We start from the raw sequence: 23,531 nt of genomic DNA on the forward strand, positions 1-23,531 counted from the left end.
ATGTTTCTAATTGGCAAACTGGGAGCAGATGTGGCTCAAGCATTTGAGTACCTCCCTCCCACATGGGAGGTCCTGGGTTCAGTTCCTGATGTCTCCTGAAAAAAAAACCAAAAAACAACAAGCAAAACAAAGGGGAAAAAAAAATCTCAGGAAAGCTGATTTGGCTCAGTGGTTGAGTGCCAGCTTCCCACATACGAGGTCCCGGGTTCAATCCTCAGCCCTGGGTACCTCAGAAAAAGTTTCAAATAAACTTGGGACTACATTATCTGATGACAAGTATGGTGCTACCCATTTCAAAACCTATTTAAAATTAGATAGTAAAATTGAACAAAGTTTACAATTTAATTATTCCTTTTCCTCATTAATTCTTTTTATTAGGCCTTCTTATTGGATGTACATAATATAGAGTTGCGTAATATAGACTGCTTTATGTACTCTTTCCCAGGTAAAATTTTTACTGAAGTGATGGGAATTCTTCATCTTTTTTTTTCAAAAAAAGCCAGTAGTTTGACAGTTTGTTGAATGACGTCTGTGAACAAAGATATTCAGTTAGCATAGGACTCATATTTTAAAAAGGAGGAGGGAAGCGGATGTGGCTAAAGCAAATGAGCTCCTGCCTACCACATGAGAGATCTGTGGTTCAGTTCCCAGCGCCTCCTAAAGAAGATGAGCAAGACAGTGAGCTGATGCAATGGGCTAGTGCAGCAAGCTGACCCAACAAGATGATGCAACAGAGACACAAGGAGGAAAAACACAATGAAAGACACAACAAAGCAGGGCATGGAAGTGGCTCAAGTGATTAGATGCTTCCCTCCCACATGGGAGGTCCCTGGTTCAGTTCCCAGTGCCTCCTAAAAAGAAGACGAACACACAATGAACAGATACAGTGAGCTCAAACAATGAGGCGGGGGGAAGAAATGAATAAATAAATCTTTAAAAGAAAAAAAATAAGGAGGAGGAGGAAGAAGGGGGGGGGGGGTGGAGAAGGGAAGGAGGAGAGGGAGGGGAAGAAGAGAAAGGACATATTCCTGTCCTGAAGGAATTCACAGTCCATGTACTAACATGTGCCTGTGCACATGCACACACAAACACATGCGGTCAGGCCTTGTTCACGATACACAGATGAATATAGTAAGAACTGGAAAACCGAGAACGTAGGAACCAGGAGGGTGTCTGAAAGAGGGGAGACCAGAATAATATTGGGGTTCATTTGGAAAGCTTCTAGAAATATAGTGAAATGAAAAATAACAAAGCTTGTTATCAGATAAAGGAGTCCCAAATGCATTAAAGAATTAAAGAATTTTTATTCCAGAAGGATTGTATAACCAATGCTTTCCAGTACTTTACTAGAATTTTTACTTAACTGAAAACTTCAGAAAGTTGTTTTTGGAAAAGGCAAAAGATTATAGATTGGGGAAAACTCCATATAACTAAATGATATAAGAAAGTTTCCAGACCGGAATGAGCAAATCAAGAGCAAAATGAGAACGAAGTTGGTGAAAACATTCTATCTGTATGTTTAGAATTCGTGAAAAAACCTTAAATGACAGAGGAGAGAGGGGCCTTTAAAACCACCTAGACTTGCTGTGATGGGCAACAGGGCGTTATGGGTATCAGTGTTGTTTTCATATTGTGATTACCGTCACTTTATATATGTTCTTGTTTAAACCAGTCATCCAAACCAAAGATAAGTAAAAGTGAAACATATTATAATAGTATGTGTAAAATCTCTGCCTACAGGATCTCAAAGCATGTCAACTTAGTGAGATAAAAAGCAGTTGATGTGTAAGAAGAAAAAAAAAACAGGCAATTATTAAACTTTTTAATTTCCATTCCCTTTATTAGTGAATATTAGTGTATTGCCTAAGACTGCAGTAATGGCTAGAGAGCCCTGCCTGGAATCACATCACGTAGCGACCAATTAAAGCAAACAGCACCTCACTTGTGGAACTGGGACGAGCCGACTGTTTCCAATTATTGACGTGAATGAGGAAAACTGAACCACACCATGCCACACAGCCAGCTTCCCAACTAACGTGTTTTCTTAGTGCTTTAGGTATAACGCGATCCATCTCTTACTCTGCATGGATTAGGAACTGAGTAAGTGTTTGCTTGAATTAAAGAGATTGTGTTGCCTCTTTACAATGTGGTTTCTTGTACATGTGAAGAGAACGCCAGTATCACAGCAACTGACTGTGATAGCCCTTCAGCCCATGGGGAAAGCAAAGGCAGACGTTTTGAGTTGCACGGGCAACCCAGTAGTCAACTCAACACACTGAAAACACATCTGTATATTGTTTTTCCCCATTTCCTTTCAAGGGAATAATTCTGCAATGGCCAACCAGTGTTGCAAGCCGTAGGTTCCTTCAGTAAAAATTAAAGAATTATAAGTGAAAAGATAAATGGACATCGTTAGAAGTTTGAGAAACTAATTTACAACTACCCATTAAAATTTTTCAACCATCAGACTCAGATATCCATATGGATTTTTATCACGTTGGTGCGAAATTTTGTGGAGAGAGATCGTGTACAACGATAGAAAATAATGCTGCTAAAGAAACGTTCTTGTAACGCAAAACAAATAAAGATTGAGCAGATCAAAGTCACTGCCATACAAAAGTAGATGAAAACGATCCGTCCTGCGCCTCCGACTCAAACGGCTTGGGTAAAACGAGAACGTTGTTACTGGGCCGGATCACAAGGCCTGCTGGGGCAGAGCACAAGGGAAGCCGGCACGAGCGTTCCCTGGAGGCAGGGGCCGGCAGTCGCTGAAGTCGCCTCGGTGCGCCCGGGCGGCCCGGGCGGCCTTCCTGGATAAAAACACATGTAGCAAGCCTGTGCCGGAGAAGCGCTGTCTTTTCTGGAAAGGCCTTGCTTCTCTCCTTCCACGGGTGGAGGTAGCTTCGAGCGATATGTCACTAAACGGGCTTTGGATCCTTGGCTGGGAAGATTTTAACCTTCGGCTGCCTTCTGGGGCGTGTTACTTTGGCCTCACCGTCACCCATCCTGCAATAAACCAGCCTTAACGGAGTCATTAGGGCCTCGTGGCCTTGAGGAGGCATCCCGCTGACGTGGAGGCAGGGGCCACCGGAGGCTCTGAGGGGAGGGAGAGGGAAACGCAGGGGTACGTGGCGGCATTCGCAGGACATTGCAGTTCTCCTGCATGGCGATGCAGTGACGGATACAGGCCACTGTGTATTTTGCCATGACTGACGATATTGTGCGGGGCAGAGTGTAATAATCCACTGTGAGTGACAATGCCTCGGTTGTAACAAACGCACCACACTACTGAGGGATGTGTGGGAAAGGGAGGGACTGGGGCATATGGGAAAATCCCCTACTTTTTTTTAATGTAACATTTATGTAATCTAAAGTTTCTTTAAAATAAATAAATTGAACTTGCTAGTCCTTCCCTTTAGGAAACGTCCAGTCTGCTTAGAAAGAGAATAAATCCATTTCCTGGGCATTAAATGGGTGCCACCTGAGCAGGGCAGCGTGCTCCCTTCTCCAGGAGCCCCCAGGCCAGGGAGCGGCCAGGCCAGGGCGAGGATGGCCGGCAACAAGGTGGCCGCTGTGGGGGCGGAGGGGCCCAGCGCAAGAGGAGGTCTGGCCCAGGCGCTGAAACCGTCCCCGTCCCCTGGGTTTGCGGGGGCGTGTGACAAAGCTGTCTGAGGAGAAGAACGAGCCAGGCAGCCTTCTCCTCCCTGCTGCAGCCTCGTGAGGTTTGTCAGAAGGAAGCTGCTCTTTACCCTCTCGCCCCACATGTCTGCTAAAATGATAATACACTCCAGCCAAACGCTGCTCCTCGAGAGAGGAAAGAACCAGGCCAAGAGCAATTTTTTTTTTCTGGAAGTTTCCCTTTTTCTACATAAGCTCAACCTGTCTTTTTCTACACTGATTTGCAAATAGGCCTAACTCCAGATACCTCATTAAGTCTGCCTTGGCTGTTTGTCGGGGCAGGGAACCATTCACGGTATTATTATTATTTTTAATCTTATTTTTCTATCTTTCCAATAGCATCTGGACAATCTTTCAGTTCTTGTCTGGCGATAATGAAATCATTAAAGAAATGTACCAGAACCCTTTCTTGCTTATCTCCGTGCCATTTGGAACATATGTGAATAAATTGAACACCACTTGCTCCTTGAGTTTCTTTCTTTTCTTTCTCTCCTTGTTTTTAAAAACGCTGTTTGAATTCAGCCACTAAGCGAGCTGGGCATCTGCGTCCAGTGTGACGCTGGGAGGTCCCCTTCAGTGTCCCCCACATGGCCTTGAGCTAGGCAGGGAGCCACAATCCACCCCGCGCATTTTTGTGGCGTAAGTGACTAGAGTCTGGGGCTTTCTTTGTTGAAGTTTTTCCTTCGGTTCCAAGTTGCTCTTAAAGCGGGACACAGCCCCCCCAGCTTGAGGCTCTCACAAATATTTCATGGACGGCCGTGGGGAATCTGGCTGTGCTGGGGGACCAGTAACTAAAATAGCCTCGAGCGTTTGACGTAGGTCAAAGAACATCTTTCCCTTTCTTGGAACCCACGTTGCCAGCCTTTCCAGCCACGGGGCCCTTGTTCGGGGAGAAGAGAACAATTCCCTCTCATCTCCAAGAGAGGCCTCCCTGGAAGAGATGGGAAAGATTTTTCCAGAAGGAGCTTGGGCTCCAAAGCATAAAAGGTTCAGCCTCCAACCCACCATTCAAAAAAGTTTTTAAAGCCTTTTTAAGGAAACAATTTAAACCCAGCTGCACGGATCGATGAGTGATTTGATTTTGCTTTGTTATGAGGATTTGTAATCTGCTTTTAAACGTTTTTTTGTTTCTGGCCTTCATTGATAGCAAGCTCTGCCTGAGGCGTCTTCTCAAAACCGGTCACTGGAGCTTTCACATCCAGGCGAAGAACTACAATAATTTTAATCTGGATCTTTCCTTTTTTATTTTATTTTATTATTTATTTTTAACTACAGCAATTTTAATCTGGGTCTTTCCTATTTTATTTTATTTTATTTCATTTATTTTATTTTTAGTTCTTCCCCTCTACACAGAATGAAATGTTAGGGGGTGGTAAGAATTTTTCATCAAATTCTGCCAAACCTAAAGACTATAATAATGAATCCGTTATTGTTAAAAGGGAGAATAAGGGAACAAATTCTATTTTAAAAAGTCAGAGAGAGTCAATCATTTTTCATTTTTTCAAGTGCATTCACTTAGTCTCAGAAAGTATACAACTTAAAGCCTTGCCTCTCTCTACTGGTATACGATGCAATTAAACAAATATGCCTCAAAAAAATCTGAATTGTAGCAGAATATGCTGGTTTTTTATTAACCAGGTTTTAGAGAAACTTTTTAAAATTTATAGCTTTTGGAACTTGTAGTTGCTTCTTTTGTGGCACTGCAGAATATTAATATAATGTCTTTAAAACTACCTTAAAATAGCGGTTGTTTTATTATTATAGCATAAACTACAGAACAGAAACTGTGCCCCTAATTTAACTAATCACTTCTGTTATTTCTGAAGTTTTTGGAAAACAAAACCACTTACAAGATGCCTGTTCTTTAATTTTTAAGAATAAAATGTACACACGTTATTTTTATAATATAAACATATCCTTCCTCATGTATGATCTTTACAAGTTTATTTAGCAAGAAACCAAATATGTGAGGAGAGCAGATTTTTCAAATGGAGGCTTAATTGTCTTTCATGCATGTTCTACAGATCATTACTGAATGTTTACAGATCCTGCATGGAATGACTTTACACCAAAGAAGAGGGTAACATATCTTCATTGTTTATAAAAATGACAGCTCCTAATGGACCATATTAGCTTTAACACAAACTATTAAATCCCCTTCATTAAATTTTTCTGTGTTCTGTTTCGGCATCTCGTTAGCTCTGAGAGGAGGTGCAAACTCCTAAGGAAACCTGAGCACACATTGAGACGATTAGAGATCATGGTTATTAGATAAGCCTCGGGAGGATGTTTTTCTTGGGCTGCTCACAAGCATTTTGAAAGAGTCGTGTTCCAGGTTTGAGGTCCCATGTTTCTTCCTCTTAAACTATGAGCAGCTGTAGCACATGACCTACTTCTGTAGAGCCCTGTAATGATTTCCTTCCTTCGGAGGCTTCAGGAGTCCTCCTTCTGCCCTGTGCAAAGAGGGACAAATATTTTAATCCAAGCAAAATGCTGAAGCAGGTTTTGTTGGTTTCAGGGAAGAAACTCAATACAGCTCCAGGACTGAGTGTAGGCCTCAAATTGGAACCATCTGGCCTGCAGAAGGGCTCCGAGACCTTTGGGGAAGGCAGGGAGAGCCTAGCCTAGGGCTGCAGCCCATACACCTGCAGAGACGGCCGACATCTTGGCAGGCTGGCTGGACTCTCCCCGGACTTGAAGGCTTTTCACACAGCAAAAAGCCCTCACTGCCTAGGATGAGCGGTTCTGAACATCACGTAAGAGAGGGCCACAACTGCTCAGGCAACGGCTTAGGCAGGAGATATTCCTCCTTAGGTGAGGAAGGCCTCGTTTTCTTTTGGAACGTCTCTGACACAAATCAGACACACACCAAGTCCTCAGGAAACCACAAGTTGGTATACCCAGTACTTTTAGAGTTATCCTTAAAGATAGGGGGTGGGGTGGGGAATTGACATTTAGAAAGTAATACGTGCACGTTTGATATTCTCCATATACCTTCCATCTTTGTTATTTATTTTATTTCTTTATTTTTGTTTGGGTTATTGTTATTCACATTGGCTAGTTTTACTTTCCACGAAGTTAACATGTCTTTCAAGTGTGCTCTAATATCTAAACATTAAAGATCAGGCCAGCTCCTGGAAGGACACTTTAAATGAAATATTTTTTAAAACTTTGTATTGCAAACTCTGTATTGGTGAGAGATGAGAGTATCAACCCATTTCCGAATAGAAACGATTAGGTCTTTTATTTAGTCAAAGACCAGAAATCTTATCACTTAATTCTAAAGCCAGCTCAGAATATATTTTCTGAAAAGAAAATGGAATGTAAAGAACAGATTGAAATTGTACACAGGTTATCCATTTAATTAATATCTTTTTCAAATATTGGTTTATGAGAAATGTATCATTTTCAGTCTGGGTTTTATTTACTGTAGTTAGAAGAATAATGATTCTAGGGTGGGCATTATAGAAATTCTAAATAACCAAACGTGAACTCTTGAGAGTGGGAGCCCCTTAGAAATCTTAACACCAAGGTCAGAGAATATTATATTAAGAAAAGGTAGGTAATTGGAAAAGAGAGGTTGCTGAAATTTCGAGTTTAGTTAAATTCTCACAAGTGCAAATTTATCTGGCTTCCTCTCACTTATCCTTTTAAGTAAGCCAATGGGCAAAATTTTTTTTTTTTGCTTATTGAAATTAAATTTATTGGATTTATTGTAACTAAATTTATCAAAGGATGGAAATTAAATAGGCAAGATGCAGGTACTATACATGAGATCAATATTTTAAATATTTTAAAGTAAATAATTGTCAACCAGTAAATATGTATTTTTTAATTCCTAAAGGGAAAATAAGTATTTAAAAATACTATTTTAATAGCAAGGCCCACAGAGCATACCTCTCTCTCTTTTAAGTTCTAAAAAGCTAAAGGACGTATGCAAGGTTTCCAAACACGTTTTAAACGGAGGTAGGATTGGGTTGTGTTTCAGTTTCTGAAGCATTCTCACTTGCATACTTCCTTATAAGCCAACTGTGGGGAGTGAAGGAAAGTTGGGTCATTAGGGCTTACTTTTTATGTGTGTGGATGTGTGCCCTGTTCCAAATTTATATGCACGAACCTAAATTTTTAGCCAAATCTTTGTTCTCTTGAAGACGGTTCACTGTCCTGCCCACGGACCCAGCTGCACCCGGACAGCCCTTTCTACCTGCCCACCGGAGCAGCCTCCACTGGTGTTCACGGGCGAGGCTCAGTGGAGCTGAGCGTGCGTCCCATCGAGCTTCCTGTCGAGAGCAGTCAGTGGAGGCTGGAAAAGGACAGGTTTAAAAAAGAAAAAAGGTCCAGTGATGGAGAATAAAAGGGGTCGGGGAGTGAAAATCAAATGGGGAACAGCATCCAGGAAGCTTCTTTTGCCAGTAGGGCTATTATTTTTTCACCTAGGGTTTCTCCACAGAACACTGGACCTTTCTCATTCATGTGGAGCTGAGGGAAAGCCGGTACCCAGCATCTGGGGAGCTGCATAAGAGCCAGTTGTGAATTTCGGAGGAGTGTCAGTACGTGGATTCAGGACATTAAGAAATTCTGTGGTGTGTCTTCATTGGTATTTTTAAATGCAGGGTTTTATATGAACGTCACCCTTACATTAAAGGAACGATTATATCAATCACAAAGCAACTAAGTCAGTGTTCTGATTACTTCCTTTGAAAAGCATCATTCTCAACAAACAGGAATTCTTTAATATAAAATACACACATATTTGAGGGAAAAGCCCACTCTGTTGTCAGGGAAGGTGTACAGTTGGGACTGGGCAATTTCAGATTGATTTATGAACTGGGAAACACCTTCCGATTTAATTTTCTTTTCTTTTCTTTTTTCCTTTTTTTGTCAAAATGGTCAGGAGGCGATGAAGACTGACTTCCCAGCCCTTCGCAGCCAAATCTTGACTGCCCGAAAACTTACAGAAATGCTTGATTAAAACGAGAATAAAAATCTCCAGTTGCCTTCAGCAAACCACAGCACAGGGGTGGGAAAACCAGTGCCAGGTTGCAGTTTAAGTATAGTTACTTGGCGCCTGCTGAAAGTACTGCTCCCTTCCTGTTTAATAATTAATTCAACTTTAAAGCCCCAAGGATCTGGACTCAGCACCAGCTTCACAAAGCCGTACAGAAACAAAATGCTTCCAGAACTGGAGGGGGGATAGAGGAAGAAAGAATCTAACATTTCAAGAAACATCACCACATGGGGCCAGGGAGAGGGGGTAGGCTTTGGAGGTGGAAAGAACCAGGGTGGAGAAATGTAAAATAAAATAAATACACACAAAAGAAAGGTTATTCACGGCCACTGGCACCCAGGCCGGAAGCCACAGCCAGCCAGAAGTCATCACTCGGGAGGGACGCAGGCCGGGTGCCCTCAGGCTAGCGAGGACCAAGAGGGTAATGCGCTCAGCCTCTGGAAAAGGGGCGCCCCAGCCTTGCTGTTCATGAGCAGCCTCTGCTCCTTAGTCAGAGCAGCGCGCAGGCCAAGGCACGAAAGGTAGGTGGCCAGCACAATCTCCGCTCTCCCAGCCCTAGAGAGCCCCACACTTGTCTTAGTGGGGAAGTAGTTGGAGAAGTCACTGAGGCAAGGGCCGGCCAACGAGGAAAGTGCGGGGACACGCACACACACTCGCAGCTGAAAGAAAGGGAAGGCCTCGTGCAGTGGTCGCTGCTCTGGGCATCCGGAACGATGCAGAAAACCCAGCCAGTTCCCAGACTTTGCGGTGCACTTTCAGAAGTTGACACCCAGCCCGGCCGCGGGCCACTGCAACCCAGAGCCGGACGTTCAGTGGCGCCCCTGTGCTGTGCTTTGTGACACTTAGAAACCGTTCGCTTTCTCCCAGCTGGCGAAGCCAGCCCACAAAGTCCTACTGTGCGGAGGCTTCAACCAGGCAGGAGCCGCTCACGCTCGCCTGGTCTTTTCTAGCACACGCGATGCGAGGAAGACTGTGGTTAGCAGGAAGGCCACGGGCGCATCCCCTCCAACCACTGGCCCCGATCAAACGACACAGACCATTCTCTTGTACACTAGGAAACCAAAGCACCTCCAAGCACTGCAAAGATAGGGTATGCGCCAGCAACGAGCAGATTAATTAAAAGAAACGAAGACCCGGGTGACCGAAGAAAAGAGGAAAGCTATTTAAAGGCCAGATTGTATTTACTTTTTGCTTATTATTAGAAAGGAGACATAGCATAGAACCCTCACACAATTCCTCTGAGATTGTAGTAGGGTATTTTGAAAAAGACACACAAGTAATTAAATGGTCGAGGGAATATCTTTCCTACTCCTTAAGAGGGGTGTTTTTTAATACACGACGATGATCAAAACTAGGTGATTTTTCCTTAGGTTTTGCTTTATGCGTACATTAGTCATAATGTGTTTAAATGGCACTTCTTTTGTATGTGTCGTTCCCCCGTCAGATCGATGGTGTTGCCTTAAAAGGCAGCAGCCATCATTTAAAATAACATAAGTAGGGTTTTGTATTCCTCTCTACTGATCCCGTCAAAGTGTGCCAAACTCAGGTTGGAAACCAGTTTCCAGCTATTAAACAATTTCAAAACCAGAAGGTCAGGTGTGTTTGCTCTATTTTTCGGTCAGGGACAGTCCAGCTGCTATTTTGTTTTTAAGTTCAGATTCAAGCCAGCGTCCCTGTTTTCTTGCAAATCTCCTGAAGATTAGCCCTTCCAGAGGGACCCAGGCTCAAGCAAGTGACCTAGCTCTCCACCTGTAGAACGGGGATCATCTTCACTGTTAACTCGCAAGTGTCGTGAGGGTGTCATCCCATAACGCACGGGGAGCACTTCCTGCATGGAAAGTTCACCGCAGATTCGGGAGGGACCCTTCCTCTCGTGTCAGTTAAATGTTCCTTGACCAACGCTACTAGGATGTGATTCTTTAACTCTTCGGTACAGTCCATAAGTGTTCCTTTTCACTTGACAAAATAGGTGAGTTTTAAAGAGTTGTAAATTGAATTTCCGTAAAGCCACTCGTATACTCAACACACTAGGGGAAGTTGCTATTTAAAAGGGCCTCCACAGCGAATCCTTCTTTAGAGTAGCAAATGCCCTGGTGATGAGAATAATTATCTACCAGCTGATTTTTTTTCCTTTTCTTTTTAATAAATTCAGATTTACTGGTGCTCTGGTGAAAAGAGGACTGGGTCGTGAGCCAAGCCCGCCTCCGGGGCTGCCCAGTCACTCGCCGTGTGACCCGGGGCCGGCCCAGCTCTACAGGGTGCAGGCCTGTGTGCCCGTTAGTGCCCCAGCCACCGACGTCACCAAACGTGGACTGGGCTCTGCTCGTCCCTTTCCAGGCTGGCCCTCTCAGTGCAACCCACCATGGACCGTGGCATAAACACATGGGGAAATACCCATGTATCTCAATGCATCCTAAAAAAGAGAAAAGCTGCTGACTCTATGATTGAAAGAGTGGATATCAAACTTGACCCTGGGGTGGCTAATGTATTGCCTAAGGCAGCTGGATTCTAGTCAATATTTATCCATGCCATGTTTAAAAGTGTTTGTCAGAAATTAGCGGGTAAAACAGGACGCGAAGAAAACTTCGCTGTCTCTTTCCTGCCAAGCACTTCTTTTGGGATCCTCCCTCAGCCATGTTTTGAAGGATGGTGTACTTTGCTTGGTGGCCCAGTGTGGGCTCACGAGTCTGAATGCCAACTTCACCAGCTGGACGACCTTGGCTGGGATTCTTCACCTTGTTTTTTTCATCTGAAAAGTGAGAAAACAACCTCGAAAGGTGGTGTTGCTGATTAAATAACTTAATAGGTATAAATCTCTTGATAGAATCCACAGCACTTACTAAGTTCTCGGTTGGTATCAGTCATCATTAAGATACAAGCTGTGCTTAACCAAAGAGCCTCTGACTAGCATTACCTAACTAGCATTACCTAACTAGCATTACCTAACTAGCTTACCAAGCTGAGATATTTTCACCTCCATACCAGTAAAAGCACTGCTTACAGTAAGCTTTTAAAAATAGCAGAAATTCAGATTTGTATTCACAGGTGGACAGCAAGAAAGAATAGAGCACATGCTCCATTCAAATTCTTGACATCCCATCCGCAAGATGAAGCAGTGTGGGTTCTGTGAACTGTTTGAACGGACTCTCTCTGTCTGTGGACAAGTTAAAAACCAAACAAAATTAAGAGCTATTATAACACCAGAAGAATTGGTAAGTATAATACACTTGTTGTCTCAACTCATGTAACCTTTTTTAAAAAAAGATTTCTTTTTATTTATTAATTTCCGCCCCCCTCCCCCTTGTTGTTTTGTGCTCGCCTTCAGCTCTCTGTGTCCGTTCACTGTGTGCTCACTGTGTCTGCTTGTCTTCTCTCCGCAGCTTCTTTTTAGGAGGCACCGGGAACCGATCCTGGCGCTCCAACGTGGGAGAGAGGCACTCATTCTATTGAGCTGCTTTAGCTCCCTGGTTTGCTGTGACTCTCACTGTCTCTCCTCTTTGTCTTTTTTGTTGTGCCAGTTCTCCACACAGGCCAGCTCTCGGCGTGGGTCAGTTTACTGCGCAGACCAGCTCATCTTCACCAGGAGGCCCCAGGAAATGAACCCAGGACATCCCGTATGGTAGACAGGAGCCTTTTTGCACAATGGCTATGTCACCCCAGCCACAGCACAAGAAGAGATAGGGCTAATTATTGGACTAATTTCTATTTTTAAATTTCTTGCTTCTCTAAGGATAGATGTATATTCATGTTCCTTTCAAATTTTTCTCTTTTGGACTCTCCTAGACCCTCATCTTGGGATTTGCCAAATATGTCAGTCCAAGGAAAAGATTTGAGTACCATATAATTTCGTTAGATATTGGTAACCACATTGCTTGAGCATGAAGCTTTCAAAGAAAATGAAAGTTTAAAAAAAAATAAGATCTGGTGTTGGTTATTAACTCCACTTCAGGGTGACTTCTCTTCAGGGGCAATTAAATAGCAGCTCTGGGCTGTTAAGTTTAGTGGCTTCCTTGCAGGTGGCATCTCTTCTTCAAGGACAACCGCAGCTCAGACTGCTTTTGATTTTGCATGATGAAACCAAGGCTGCTCTCAAAACCAAATTTTATTTGAAATTTTAGGTGTGCGTTCTGACCTTTCTTCTTTAAGAAGCAGGTTTTGCATTACCAGGTAAATGCCCTTGCAGTGTAATTTTCATGGAACACTGGTGACATCCTGTGGACAATTTGGTTTAAGACAGCTACTCCTGCTCAGCAACTATCTCAGGGAATTAAGGAAGAAATGCCCCTCATAAATCCTAGTTCGTTTTGCAAGACCAAAAAGGAAAAAAGAAATACACACTTGCTTCTAATCACTTTTATTATATGGAAATCTCTTTTTTGAATGCAGTTTTTCAAAGGGAAATGGGACAGAGCAAGTTCTGGCAATTACTATTTTTTAAGGACAGATATTTCATTGAAATGAAATGCAGCTAGATCAAAACAAAGGAGAGCCCTGATGGCATGCACCGCTCTTCAATTCTACCTGGTTCTTATCATTCACTGTTGTAAGTTTTCTGTACCTTGGCTCAACTTCTAGTCCTCGCAGGCAACGAATAGCCTTGCATTCTGCAAAAGAGCACACAGCATGACTTAAAGGGAGAACAGTGGGTATTTTGGCATTTTTACACTGCAGATAGTGCATCAGTGGCACTAAATTGAAGTTGTTTAGTTGTAAATGTGATATTACACTTGACAGTTTCCCCTGGCAAAGCACTGAGCGGCCCATATTGACGAGATGCAAAGAAATGCGACTCGGGGAGCAGAGCCAATCACCGGAGTAGCCGACCACAGGGGCTCGTAAAAGCATTTGTCAGTAGTTTACAATCATAACTCAGCTCAACACACATGGTACCAGGAGCAACCTGCTCTGTTTGAGCAGTGGAGAGCAGGCAATGGAGTTTATGTTGTTCTTCTGTTTATTAAAAACGGATGGGAGCACTTGACAGAAAAATCAAACTTCTGGTCATGGCTCATTAATCCCTGTTGTATCTGTCAAGGATATGTGTCTGGAGTTCCAACAAGCTTCTAGAAGGAAGACCACTGCTGAGCTTTGGTATTTTCTCTAATTCTGGGTGGAAAAAGAGGATGCCAATCACTTCGAAGGGGAGATAGGATATGAGGTTATTTTTAACTCCCTGACTTTAATGGACATTAAATATAAGTGACTTGGTTTGAGATAAAAATGATTATGGTTAATAGTTTTATTGCCAGTATTTGTCATAGCACCTTCTCCAGGAGAAGCCGAAAGCTGAAGATGAATGTGCACGAAAGCCTAACGCTAGGGTTGTTTTAGGAGAGGCACGACCCTTGGAAGTGGATTCGTGGGGGCAGGGGAACCCGCATTTACTATTTAAGTCTGCATTTGGTCATAGTCATTCAGTCTTCTAGCAAATAAACTCTGGGTAGTGACCTCACCTGGAGATGGAGATGAGACCCTGGTGGGTCCAGATTGTGTACAGCAAACCAAAAGGAAGCACCAGCAGTGCTCAGATCTGCTGGGAACCCTCCCTCCGTGCCTGATGCATCCTCACTGTTGAGCAAGGTCACCCAAAAAAAAAAAAAGATGGTCTTTCCAGCTGTATCAGGTCTTGCTCTGAGCCCACGTTTCTGAATCCCCCAGAGCCCCGGGTTCTTTGAGTGTAAAGGTGTCCAAAGGCAGTAATTTCGCACACAGCTCAAAGCCTCTATAAAGATTCAATGAGAGGGAAGCAGACGTGGCTCAACTGATAGAGCGTCCGCCTACCATATAGGAGGTCCAAGGGTTCGATACCCAGGGCCTCCTGGCTCGTGTGATGAGCTGGCCCACCTGCAGTGCTGCTGTGCGCAAGGAGTGCCGGCCCACGCAGGGATGCCCCTGCATAAGGGTGCCCCCGGTGCAAGGAGTGCCCCCTGCGCAAGGAGAGCCGCCCCATGCGAAACCGCAGCCCACCTAGGAGTGGCGCCGCACACACGGAGAGCTGATGCAGCAAGATGATGCAACAAAAAGAGACACAGCTCCTTAGTGCCACCTGATGAAAATACAAGCGGACACAGAACACACAACAAATGGACAGAGAGCGGACAAGGGGCTGAGGGGGGGCGGGCGGGGAGAAATAAATAAATAAATCTTTAAAAAGCAAAGAAGATTCAATGAGATAATGCATGCAAGTCACTGAAACCAGCACCCGGCCCCCAGGAAGCACTGAGGAAAGTTGGCTCGTCAAAGCATTAGCATTGGCGCCGTCTCCTGGTGGGGGGAATAGCGTTGCTTGCTCTAAGTCTGCCCTCTCCTCACTACACTCTCAAGTTACCACTTAGGAGCACGTGGGGAGGAGGAATGCTGATGTCAGAGAGGGCCCCCCGGGGAGGCGTGGTGCAGGGGCTGGGGCTCCTGCTTCACTACCCGCTTCGAGCCCTGTTCCAGGCTAGGTGCTGCGCCTGATCCTGAGAAGTACCAAACGCAGCAGTGCTCTCAGTAAACTTCAGTGGAATCCACATCAGGGGATACAGGAAGTTTTCTAGGTAGTCAGCCTCGAGTCAAGAGCTGCAAAGTAAAGTAGGAGAAGCTTGGGAAGAGAGCAGGGCCGAGCGTGGGAGAACTCAGGAGTGAGCGGGGACCCCACCTGGGGACCCACCCCGGCCCTTGCCACACATTTGGAGCAAGAAGCGGAAGGATTAGCTGGCATCACGCGCCTGAGGGCTTCCGGGGGTCCCAGACCCGAGCCTCCCGTTTATCCGTGGCTCTTTAAAACTTGGTCTTTGCCCTGAAATGTACACTGTGGGGGCCTTCTTTTGCCTAATGTTCTCTGCCTTGGAGACCTGGAGAACCTGAGCTAGGACACCCAGCTGGCCCGCAGCGAGTCTGAGAAGGAAGTCAGAAGTGCTGATAGCTTTCCCATCACGGTCCTTCCTTTCTTCATCCACACCTTAGACTCCAGGTAAATCCCTATAAAAATCGTTACGGAACACCCACGGCAGTGAGTACAGACCAGGACGGCAGGCCAGGCCGGAGAGACCAGGACGACTCGGCTCCTCCTGGGGGGAACGTACGTTTTAGGCAGAAAGGAGCGAGGGTCTGGTGTGTGTGAATAAGCGACGCTCAGGGCAGGGGCGCAGAGCCAGGGGAAGGGGACAGAGTTCAGAGCAGGGATGCAGCCCTTCGAGGGGGAGGCTCGGGAAAGCTCTCTGAATTGAGTGCGTCTTTTCTCGTCCTGGGCCTCGGGGGTGATTAGGAGCTGGGCCTGTGTTGGGGAGGTGTCTAAGGGACGGCCTTCCAAGTACAGGGACAAGCAGCGCAGAGGCTGAAGCCAAGACAGGAGGGAGTTTCCACAGAAAGGAGCATTTACTATCCACTGGAAATCTCTACTGGATCAGCACTAAAACATTTCAACGAGTACTTTCATGGGAACTTTTGTTCCAGTTCATCTGGGGGGAAGCAGTTCCTTCTACCCAAGAGGTGGATCCAAATTTAGGATTCTAGTTAGCCCTACAGTTTTCATGTATGTTCTATCTCAAGCCTGTTCGCTTCTCCCTTCCTCGCTCCACCAGAGCCCGGACTCTGTGGCCTGTAAGCAGCAAAATAAAGGACCATCTCGGCTGGGAGCCGTAGTTTCACATTTTTTTTTATTAGCATTTCTTATTTGCCCACAGCCTGATTTCTTTTAGGCTTGGCATAATTTGCATGATTGAGTTAATCCAAGTGTGAAATGCAGTAGGGACCTGATTCAATAGGTGGCCAGAAAAGCAGCATTATGAGAACATAAAAGAGATTGAGCAGGGTTCTGCCTCTCCAACTCCAGGTGCAAACAGACTACAATGAAAGATTCAAGCCGATCGGCAAAATGGGGAGACTACCCCAAGAGAAGAAACTGGGTGCACTCTGTGTACGAAATGCCCTCCTCAAGGCCCTTCTTGACAAAATATTTCTCAAACCAGGCACATTATTTGAGCTGGGTGAACAGACGCATTCCATGTGGCATCAAAATCTCTCAGGCTTACCCCTCTAGCACTCCTTGTAGGAGGGACACCTTCAGCACAATATATATTTTTTAAAGACTTCTCATTTGGAAATAATTTTGAGATTTACAGAAGAGTTGCAAAGCTAGAATGGAGAGTTGCAGTATACCCTTCACCCAGCTTCCCCCTTGTGTTAACATTACGTATTATTATGTATGGTACATTTGTCAAAACTAAGAAATAAACAATGAGTACAACACGAACTCCTAAACTACAGACTTGTTCAGATGTCACCAGATTTTCCACAAATGCCACTCTTTATTTTAAAGAGATATGTCACCGCTACTCATTTTGGTCATTACCTTTAACATAAGATAGAAAAAATCATTCTCGACTCCACTTTGTAACCTAATGGCCCTTTGGGCTCACTGGGGAAAAAAGCACACTTCCCATGAAGCCAGGCACAGCGCTAGAGCCCCTGTGCGCACATCCTTCCCAGGACCTCTGGGGACGACAGGTTTGCTTCTTGGCACAGAGAAGTGCAGAAAGCCTGCTCTGCAGGCAACCAGCCCATCCTGGCTGTGCTCGCAGGTGACCAGAGCCAAAGCAAAGACCTCAAATGATGGCCCAAGGAAATCCAACGAAGGAGGCATTTGATGGGGTTATTACCAAGCAGACATTCTTGCCTTTTTCATTTTTTATTACCAACTCCTTTAATAGTAATATAAGATTTCTTGTATCTCCTTAGGAATTTTTCTAACCAATTTCACTGTTTTGTATATTTCAGTAAAAAAAAATTCATATCAGCCTTATTAAAATTATATCTTAAAGTTCATATTTCACAATCTTTAAAAATGATCAACTATAATATATAATACGTTCTTTACCCAATTATCATAAGTGATACAGGCTGTTTCAGCTGCTTTAATTAATAATTTAAGAAAAGGCACATTTTGTTGACAAATTGTTAATAATTTTAAAGTGATATATTGTATCACTCTTGGAGACTGAATGTATATTAAAATGCAGTTTGACAGTTAACCTCACTTTACTGTGTCAAATGTTCTGAAAAACCATTTCATGGCCTGATGTTTAGAAATCTTAAACAGTGCCCTTAAAAAAAAATTTAACTGGCTTGGATTTCTAATTTTTGTGGGTTTTCTTTTCTCTCAATGACGAGATAAGGGAGAATGTTTCACATTATCTATAAAAACCTTTGTAAATAGAGCACAATTGAGGAGGACAGCCTCAGCTGAGTTTCATTCACTCAGTGCAGCAGAGGAGACACACCGAATTACGCTAGGTAGGAAAAGGGTTTAAACGCCATCAGGAGACTAGAGATTTACGATCTCAAATTAGCCTCCCTGAGCTGCAGAAATTGTAATATTTTTATACCACTGGGATGCTAATGAATAATTGGGGCGAAGCTGAAAACAGGTTCTTTCACTGATAAACAAGGTTGAACAAGGTAGGGAGGTTACCAAACCAGGTTGGTTACAAAAACGGTCATTATCAATGATCAAGGTTTGGGGGAAAATATATCTTACAAGGTTTTCCAAATGGATATTAAACAGGAGGGCGCAGTGGTTTCCATCACTATTGCAAGGAGACACAAGGGTGAGCCAAATTCTGAAATAACGTTAAACAAAGTTAAGTTCTGTCTAGAATTACCATCACAGCAATAAGTATACGCAGGGAGAGGCTACATGTTGTTAGTAACCATGAACAGGGGTGCGACCTGTTTAGAATGACCATGAGAATAGTAGGTCTAGGCTAAATCTAGTCAGTGTCAGTGATTTCAGATATTAACCTTTATCATTTTTAAAACTTCATTTGTTTTATTTTACATTTTTAAAATTTCTCTCCCCTTCCCTGTCCCTCCCCCCCCCCCCAAGTTGTCTGTTCTCTGTGTCCATTTGCTACGTGTTCTTCTTTGTCTGCTTCTGTTGTTGTGAGCGGCACTGGGAATCTGTGTCTCTTTTTGTTGCGTCATCTTGCTGCGTCAGCTCTCCGTGTGTGCAGTGCCACTCCCGGGCAGGTTGCACATTTTTCACACTGAGCGGCTCTCCTTATGGGGCACACTCCTTGCGCATGGGGCTCCCCTATGTGGGGGGGCACCCCTGCATGGCACGGCCCTTCTTGTGTGCATCAGCACTGCGCGTGGGCCAGCTCATCACACAGGTCAGGAGGCCCTGGCTTTAAACCCTGGACCTCCCGTGTGGTAGGCGGATGCTCTATCCATTGAGCCAAATCTGCTTCCCTTCTTTTTTTTAAAAAAAAATATAAAGACGACTACGTAATGCTTAACCCTCAGTTACAAAGGTTTAGTATAATGCCTCAATATTCAAGCTATACTGGGTTTTTCTAGTATTACATTGTGGGTATGGATAGTTTTACATTTTTGATTCCCAATAAATAAAAATCCAAATTGGATATGTTTTATCTTTTTAAAAAAAACAAATCAATTTTATTGATACATATTAATAAAGCATAAATCCATCCAAAGTGTACAATCGATAGTATTCAGTGTAATCACATACTTATGTATTCATCACTTCAAATATTCTTAGAGCACTTTCATTATTCCAATAATAATAATAATAAACAAAACTCATCAGCACTCAATCTCTCTATGCCTCCCCTTCTGTACATAGCTGCTATTCTTTTCCTTCTCTCCAGTATATTTGCATTTATATTTTGTAAAAAACAGTCTTATATATGCAATGTCACCCATATCTGTATTTTACATGAGGTTTCATTATCTTATACACTCCCGTGTTAGCCTGTAGCTTTCCTTCCAGTAATATACATGACCTTGCACTTTCCCATTCAACCAGAGGTATTATACCCATATAATACCTCTGCTAGTTACAAACACCACAATACGTTTTCACCACTTCTATTCATTTACAAAGATTTACAAACAACCTTTTTACCAATTTTGCACAGATTAACCCTCAGCTTTACATTCTCTACCCTCTTTCTATTTTCTGGCAAGCTATATTCTAATTATTAACTCCATGAGTTTACACAATATATTTAGTTCAAAATAGCACAGTCTTACAGTATTTGTCCTTTTGTGTCTGGCTTGCTTCACTCAACATAATGTCCTCCAGTTTCATCCTTGCTGTCATATATTTCACAACTACATTTCTTCTTCCCACTGCATAATATTCCACCGTGTATATACACCACAATTTGTTTATCCATTCATTAGTTGATGGACACCTGGGATGTTTCCAATTTTTGGCAATTGTAAATAACGCCCTTATGAATATCAGTGTGCAGATATCTGTTCATGTCTCTGCTCTCAGTTATTCTGGGTATTTACCTATTAATGGCATTGCTGGGTCAAAAGTTCAACTTTCTTAGGAACTAGCAAACAGTCGTCCATAGTGGCTGGACTATTCTACATTCCCAACAACAGTGGGAATCCACATCCTCTCCAACATTTAGTTTTCCGACTTTTTAATAGCAGTCAGTCCAATAGGTGTGAAATGATATCTCATTGTAGTTTTGATTTGAATTTCCCTATTTGCTAGTGACGTTGAACATTTTTTCGTGTGTTTCTTTGACATTTTTATTTCTTCTTTGGACAATTGTCTTTTCAAGTCTTTTGCCCATTTTTAATCGGGTAGTTTGTCTTTTTATTGTTGAGTTGTATGGCCTCTTTGTATATCCTGGATATTAAATTTTTATTGGGCATGTGATTGCCAAATATTTTCTCCCAGTGAGTTGGCTGCCTTTTCACCCTTTTGGACAAGTCCTTTGAAGTACAAAACTTTAATTTTGAGGAAATCCCATTTATTTATTTTTCCTTTTGTTACTTGTGCTTTGGGGATAAGGTTTAAAAAACTACCATCAACCACAAGATATTGAAGATGTTTCCTACATTTTCTTCTAGGATTTTTATGGTGGTTATTTTTATATTTAAGTCCTTGACCCATTTTGAGTTAATTTTTGTATAAGGCATGAAATAGGGGTCCCCTTTCTTCCTATTGGACGTGGATATCCAGTCCTCCCAGCACCATTTGTTGAATAGACTGTTCTGGCCCAGCTGGGAGGGCTTGACCACCTTGTCAAAAATCACTTGACTATAGGTGTGAGGGTTTCTTTCTGAGTTCTCAATTTGATTCCATTGGCCAATGTGTTTGTCTTTATGCCAGTACCATGCTGTTTTTACCATTGTAGCTAAGTAATATGCTTTAAAATCAGGGAAGTGAGAGTCCTCCATCTTCGTTCTTCTTTTTTAAGATCTTTTTTGGCTATTTGGGGTCCCTTACCCTTCCAAATGAATTTGATAATTGGTTTTTCCATTTCTGCAAAAAAGGCTGCTGGGGTTTTTATTGGGATTGCATTGAATCTGTAAATCATTTTGGGTAGAATTGATATCTTAATAATATTTAGTCTTCTAATCCATGAACACAGAATGTATTTCAGTTTCTTTTAGCAATGTTTTATAGTTTTCTGAATACAGGTCCTTTATGTCCTTGATTAAGTTTATTCTAAGTATTTGATTGTTTTAGTTGCTATTATAAATGGAATTTTTTTCTGATTTCTTCCTCAGATTGCTCATTAGTAGTGTATAGAAACACTATTGGTTTTTGCATATTAATCTTATATCCTGCCATTTCTGCTGAACTCATCTATTAGTTCTAGTAGTTTATATGTGGCTTTTTCAGGAGATTCTAGATATAGGATGGCATATCATCAGCAAATAGTGAAAGTTTTACTTTTCCTATTTGGGTGCCTTTTATTTCTTTATCTATACTCTAGCTAGAACTTCTAGCACAATATTGAATAACAATGATAACAGCGGGCATCTTTGTCCTGTTCCTGATCTCAGAGGGAAAGCTTGCAGTCTTTCACCATTTAGTACAATGCTAGCTGTAGGTTCTTCATATATGCACTTGACCATATAGAGAAAGCTTCCTTCTATTCTTATTTTTTGGAGTGTTTTTATCAAGAAAGGGTGCTATATTTTGTCAAATGCCTTTTCTGCAACAATAAAGAGAATAATGTGATTTTTCTTCTTCAATTTACCAATGTGGTTTATTACATTAATTCATTTTCTTGTACTGAACCACCCTTGCATACCTGGGATAAAACACACTTGATCATGGTGTATAATTCTTTTAATGTGCTTTTGGATTCTGTTTTCAAGTATTTTGTTTGAGGATTTTTGCATCTATATTCATTAGAGATATTGGCCTGCAATTTTCTTTTTTTGTAGTATCATTATCTGGTTTTGGTATTGGGTGACGTTGACTTCCTAGAATGAATTTGGTAGCATTCTTTCCTATTAAATTTTTTGGAAGAGGTTGAGCAAGATTGGTATTAGATCATCTTTGAATAATTGGTAAAATTCACCTGTGAAGCCATATGGTCCCAGGCTTTTCATCTTTGGGAGGTTTTTGATGACTATCATTCTCTTCACTTGCAATTAGTTTTGAGGTTTTCTATTTCTTTCTGGGCAGTGCAGGAATTTGTTCTAGGAATTTGTCCATCTCCTCTCCATTGTCTAGTTTTTGGCATACATTTGTTCATAGTATCCTCTTGTGATCTCCCTTACTTCTATGGAGTCAGTGGTAATATCTCCCCTCTCATTTCTGATTTTATTTATTTGCATCTTCTCTCTTTTTTTCTTTGTCAGTCTAGTTAAGGGTTTGTTGATTTTGTTGATCTTCTCAAAGAACCAACTTTCGGTTTTGGTGATTCTTTCTTTTGTTTTTTTTTGTTGTTCTTGATTTTGTTTATTTCTGCTCTAATCTTCACTATTTCTTTCCTTTGTCTTGGTTTGGGATTAGTTTACTGTTCTTTTTCTAATAGTTCCTCCAGGTGTGCAGTTAGATCTTCAATTTTAGCTCTTTCTTCTTTTTTAATGTAAGCCTTAAGGGCTATAAATTTCCCTCTCAGCACTGCCTTTCAGTGTCCCATAGGTTTTGATATGTTTTATTCTCATTTTCATTCATCTCAAGATATTTGCTGAATTCTCTTCCTATTTATTCTTTGACCCACAGATTATTTAAGAGTGTGTTGATTAATCTCCATATATTTAGGAATTTCCCCTTTTTCCATCAATTGTTGATTTCCAGCTCCATTCTGTTATGATCAGAGAAAGTGTTTTGTATAATTTCAATCTTTTTAAATATATTGAGATTTGTCTTGTGACCCAACATATGGTTTGTCTTGTTGAAGGATCCAAGAGCACTTGAAATGAATGTATATCCTGTTGCTTTGGGGTGTAATACTCTATAGATGTCTGTTAGGTCTAGTTCATTTATCATATTATTCAAGTTCTCTGTTTATTTATCCTCTATCTAGATGATCTATTCAATACTGAGAGTGGTGTATTAAAGTCTTCAACTATGATTGTAGAGACATCTACTTCTTCCCTCAATTTTGCCAGAGCCTGCATCATGTATCTTGGGGCACTCAGGTTAGGTACATAAATATTTAGTATAGGTATTTTGAAGTTTTGCATTTGAAATCTATTTTGTCTGGTATTAGTATTGTACTCTAGCTCTTTTTTGGTTACCATTCGCAAGGAATATCTTTTTCTAACCTTTCATTTTTAACCTGGTTGTGTCCTTAAGTCTGAGGCAGGTCTCTATATAGATGGTTATGTATTTTTCTATGCATAACTTACTTTATCCATTTATGTCCTTTGGCTTTCTGTTGTCATATTCTATTGTCTGTCTTCTTACCCTTTAGTTCACCCTTCCTAATAATCTTTATTTCTAAGCTCTTCTCCAAATTGCTTGCCCTTCTTTTATCCTATTAGACTGTAGCACTCCATTTAGTATCTCTTGTAATTCTGGTCTTCTGGTAACATATTCTATCAGTTTTATTTGTCTGTGAAGACTTTGAAC

The sequence above is a fragment of the Dasypus novemcinctus genome, chromosome 17, assembly GCF_030445035.2.
Source record: "Dasypus novemcinctus isolate mDasNov1 chromosome 17, mDasNov1.1.hap2, whole genome shotgun sequence".
Taxonomy (NCBI): domain Eukaryota; kingdom Metazoa; phylum Chordata; class Mammalia; order Cingulata; family Dasypodidae; genus Dasypus; species Dasypus novemcinctus.